The 5240-nt window shown below is 54.8% G+C and overlaps 1 pseudogene; it reads left to right on the top strand.

Moving 5' to 3' along the window:
- The first annotated feature begins 75 nt into the window (after window positions 1-75).
- On the top strand, window positions 76-948 carry LOC126766575 (9,11-endoperoxide prostaglandin H2 reductase-like; annotated as a pseudogene).
- The last annotated feature ends 4292 nt before the right edge of the window (window positions 949-5240 follow it).

Raw genomic sequence — 5240 nt, 5'->3', positions numbered from 1 at the left:
TTTTCTCATTCACCTTTTTTTGTTTTTTTTTTCTCTTCTTTTTTTATTTTCTTCCTCTCTTCCCACCTCGACAAGATGCCTGCTTCTGCTCTAAGTAAGCCCGCGCTCACGCTGCACAACGGCTATCCGATGCCTCAGCTCGGCCTGGGGGTGTGGCAGTCCCCGGCGGGCGAGGGGCCACTGCCAACGCAGTCTACTGGGCGTTGGAGAATGGCTATCGCCACATTGACACCGCCGCCATCTACAAGAACGAGGAGAGCGTCGGTGAGGGGATGAAGCGGGCGATGGAGAAGCTGGGCATCCGGCGAGAGGAGATCTTCCTGACAACCAAACTCTGGAACGATGACCAGGGCTATGAGGAGACGCTCAAGGCCTTTGCCGTGTCCATGGCAAAACTTCAGACGGACTACCTGGACCTTTACCTCATTCACTGGCCGCGAGGTGACAAGGTGATCGAGGAAAAGGGGAAGAAGTACCTCGACACCTGGCGCGCGTTTGAGAAGCTCTACCAGGAAAAAAGATCCGTGCAATTGGCGTGTCCAACTTCCAGATTAAGCACCTGAACGACGTCTTCGCCATGTGCACGGTCAAGCCGATGGTGAACCAGGTGGAACTGCACCCGTTAAACCAGCAGATGGAGCTTCGCAAGTTCTGCGGCGAGCACAACATCAAGATCACCTGCTGGAGCCCACTGGGCCAGGGCAAGCTGCTGGAGGACCCCACCATCGCCGCGATCGCCGTCGCGCACAAGCGCACGCCGGCACAAGTGATCCTTCGCTGGGAGCTGCAGCAGGACCTCATTACCATCCCCAAGTCCATTCATGAAGACAGGATCAGCAGAACTGCCAGGTCTTTGACTTTGAGTTGACGAACGCGGAAATGGAGAGCATCAACGCGATGAACAAGAACCAGCGGTATGGACCCGTGCCGGAGGAGGCGAACTTCTAAACGCAAAAGCAGAAAACGTTGCGTGATCTTCTCTCTCTCTTTCCAGCGGTGCGTTTGCAATTCTTCACCAGCTTCTTTTTTTCCCGGGGTGTAAAAGCGCGTGAGGCCTTCCTCTTTAGACTGTCCTTCCCTTGTCTCAACTCTTTCCATCTCTTCGCATTGTCTTTTCTGTCAGAGTGAAGACGAGGATGGAAAAGACGTCTACAGCCAAACGAGCGGATGCTGTCCAGCTCACAGCCCACTTTTCTTTTTTTTTTATTATTTTTTTTTTTGTTTTGTCTTCCCACGTCTTTATTAGCATCTTCCCCGAGATTGCCCTCTTCTCCCCTTTCTGTCTCACTTTTTGTTTTTTTACTTCGTGTGTGTGTGCGCGTGTGTGAGTACGTTTTGGAAAAAGGAACGATTGTGAGACTCGCATGGCTGCTTTTCTCTCTCTCTCTCTCTTTTCCTTCCCTTCCGTCTATGGCCACACCGTCACACGTGACAGCATTATTCTTGGAGGAATGGGGAAGAAAGGGAAAAAAAAGGAGTGGCAAAAAGGTCTGTTCGTTCGCAGGGCAACACAACGACTGCTCACCACGGAGCAGCAACCACCGCATGCCGTAGTGAAGCCTTGGTGTGGCACTTCCTTCCTCCCTTTTTTTTCTTTTCTCTTCTCTTTTTCATTCTCTCCCTTCTCTGTTTGTCTCTTCAGGCAATGCAGAAAAGTACGTTGTGGAGACCTTTTCCTTCTTTTTTTTTTTCCACGCAATGAATGGCAAAACATCAAAAACGAATACAACAATAATAAAAAAAAGATGCCTGGTTGAGGCGTTGACAGCCCGCGTTTGGACGCGAGGCGCTGCCGCCTACCCGTCGTGAATTGAGCACCCCGCCCACTCCTTCTTACTTTCTCTTTTTTTCTTCCCCCCCCTTCAGCCTCTCTGCCATTTCTCTCTCTCTCTCTCTCTCGCTCCGGTTTAAACCCGCGACGAACCAGTTTCATAGTAGTTTGTGCACACGTATCTGACTCACAACTCTTTTTCTCTTCCTCTTCTACTTCCCCCCTCCCCCCACCCACACATACACACTGCTCTTTTTTTTCTGTTTTTTCTTCTTCTTTTTTGTGGTAACTGTACCTTCAAGGATAGCTAAAAGTGAAAGCGTTCTCTTATTTCTTTCGTGCAGCCGTTTTTTTTTAACCCTTTTTTTTTGGTTTTGGTTGGCCTTTTTTTTCATGTGCGCATGTGTGTTGCTTTTGTTTTCTTGTGTGTACTAATTATACTACGCTTTTACTGTAGAGGAACTGTTTCATTCACTCTCTCTCTCTTTTTTTTTGCTTTTTTGTTTTTGCTTTCTCTTCAGAAGCGCCCCACTTTTGTGCTCTCTTTTCCTTTCTTGTTTTCCTTTTTTTGGTTTATTCTTTTTTACGCGGATGTCCGACACCGAGGAGTCAGCGCTGCGTGGGCACCGTCGCTCCACGGTGATCATCCTGCCTCCCATGGAGGAGGCTAAACTCGCCAAGATGGAGAACGGCGGCGACGAGGACGACATCCCATTTGACCAGTTCAAGGCAAAGCCGTCCATGATAAAGCAGATGGAGATGCGGCAGAGGATGATTGCAGAGCACCAGCAGCTGCAGCGGCAGCAGGCACAGATGCAGATGCAGCAGCAATATGCGATCCAGCAAGCGGCGCTTCACCAAGAGCGAGAGCGCCAGTCGATGATGAGGCGGGAGCGAGAGGCGCAGGGCAATCGGACACCGCCGACGGAGGCCGCTCGGCAAGCAAAGGAGAGGGAAGCAAAGGCCCGTGCAGCTGTATCCGCGACGGCGGCGGCATGCGCTTCCACGCCCCGCACACACGCGGCGCCGGCCAACTCTTCACAGTCGACTCCTTCTCGAAAAACAAGAGAAGCTCTTCGCTGCCGTCGGGGCCGCCGCGTCCCGGCTCCAGCCGCACCCCCTGCGCCACCACCGGGTCCAGTGGAAACCTCCAACCGCACTCGGCAGCCCAGCCCACCCTCCGCCACCGCAAGAAAGGCAGAGTAAACGAAATTTGGTGGATGTCCCGAGTCCTAACAGCATCAGCATGAGTACGAGTATGAGCGGGATCCTGCCTCAACTGATGCGGAACACCAGCCAGATGCAGGGTCGACCAACGGCCATGGCGCCCCTGCAGCAGCAGCATCAACAATCGATGCCCCTGTTGGTCCAATACAGCTGCAAACCGCCCCTCAACCTCGGCGGCGCACCTACCCACAACTGATGGGATCAACTGGCACGCCCGCACCAGCACGCAGAGCAACGGGCAGGAGGCGGTTGTGGGGCCTGAGGTCATCGGCTTGGAGATTCAAGACAACGTGCCCACTCTGATCCCGCGACAGTCGGCGAGGTTCTTCCCGCCCAATGCACAGAACGCCTTTGCACCCAATCCCTACCAACATGCAGCCGCAGCCGCAGCAGCAACAGCAACAAGCCGCTTACATTCTCCAACAGCAGCAGCTTCAGCAGGGCGCGTGGCGATGGATGAACGTCGCGAATCAACCACCGCCAAACGCGCAGAATGGCGACACGACCCCGCAGACAGGAAGCAGTGCCGAAACGGAGGCGTCCCGCGCTCAACCACTGGAGGACGGCAGCCCAAACGAGATCTTTTGCGAGGATGGCAACCGCTTTATGTCCAACGTCGGCTCCGCGGCCTTGCCGACGGGGAAGGAGAGCGACTTCTCCTTTGAAGACATCGCGGAAGCTGCCCTGAAGAAGACGAACGCGGCAAGGGAAAGTGCCAGCGCCAAGGCGGTCCCAGCACGCCCCGTCTCTCGTTACGCGGCGCAGTCCGGCTCCGACAGTGACGGAGACGGAGAGAAGCGGTCCAAGGGCAGCAAGGGAGCGTTTGCCCTGTACCCCTCCTTCTTCGACGACTTTGAGGCCATCACCGTGGATGGATTCGAGGCGACCCCCAACAACGCAGTCCCCGGCAAGCGGAAAGGCAGGCAGGCGCCAATGTCTCCCGTCGCGCACGTTAGTAGCTTCTTTGACTATACGTTCGGGGACGACTACGGCAAGGACACGGCTGGCTCAAAGGCAGGTGCAGGCGGCCACCTCACCAGCAGCCGTGACGGGCGGAAGGACCTGACGACGTCCTTTAAATCCGCCCTCTGCCCGGTGGAGCACTCGCAGTCCGTCGCGCAGTGGAGCTTTTATGACAACGCCGACTTCACCGTACACGGCGATGATGCTGCTTTGACAGGGGGGAAGTCGACGCTCACCCCTATCGTGCCGGCGTCCGCCTTTAGTGGCGAAAGTGGTTCACGAACCGCCACAACACCAGAGAGCCGTTCCCGTACCACCACCGCCAACGCCCCGATCGTCAACGGGAAAAAGCAAGGATTTACCTTTTCAGAGGAGAAGACGCAAAGCGCGAGAGGAGGAGGGGGAGGAAGCCTCCATCAGGGCAGCGCAGGGTCCGCGGGCAGCAGGGTAAACCATGAATCACGCACGTCGCCGCTGGCCGACGATGAGAAGCGACAACGGGGTACAAATGTGAGTGTCGTGGCGATGAAAGATGCCGACCTGACGGAGGAGCCGTCTACTGTAACGCAGACCCTCTCCTCCGGCTCGGTGACCTTGCGGAAGGACACGAAGAGCTTCGAGGGCTACGACAACGTGGAGGGGAGACGCTCATTCCTGTGATGCCGAAGAGCGCCCCCACCCCGGGCAGCCTCTCTCCGCACCTGCCCGACAAGTGGCACAGCAATGTGGCTACAAGGACGTCACAGCCTTGCCGCTGGTGCAGAAGCAGAAGCAGGACACCCCCAGCAGTCAGCTGTCTTCCTGAGCAACTTCACGAATCCGTTTGTCCTCGACCTCGACGACAGGGCACCGGCGGCAGCGGCAGCGGTGGCATCGCAGGGTGGCTGGAGTATGGTGGATACGGAGAAGGAATTGTCCACCACCGACTTTGACATCCATCCATAGCACCCACACCGCTTTTTGAAAGGACGAGGAGCGAAGCAGCTCCTTCTCCTTTTTCGCTTGGCCTCATTCTCTTCTCTGTTCTCTCTTCTCCCACTCTTTCAATTTCCCTCCATTGATGTCATTGTGCAGTTCGTTCGCTGTTAGCCGTCTTCTCTCTCTCTTTCTCTCTTTCTCCGAGTGTGTGCGCTCTTTTATTTGCTTTGCTTTTTTTTGTTGTTGTTGTTGTTGTTTTCTTGTTTCTCTCATCGTCAGCGTTTTTTTTTTTTTTTTTTGTTGTTGTTGTCGGGTTTTCCAAGCATCGCTTCGTGTCTGTCGCCTCTACTTCTGCCCTTTT

Source organism: Bactrocera neohumeralis, unplaced genomic scaffold (genome assembly GCF_024586455.1).
Source record: "Bactrocera neohumeralis isolate Rockhampton unplaced genomic scaffold, APGP_CSIRO_Bneo_wtdbg2-racon-allhic-juicebox.fasta_v2 ctg1736, whole genome shotgun sequence".
Taxonomy (NCBI): domain Eukaryota; kingdom Metazoa; phylum Arthropoda; class Insecta; order Diptera; family Tephritidae; genus Bactrocera; species Bactrocera neohumeralis.
This window is presented reverse-complemented; position numbering and strand designations above follow the sequence as displayed.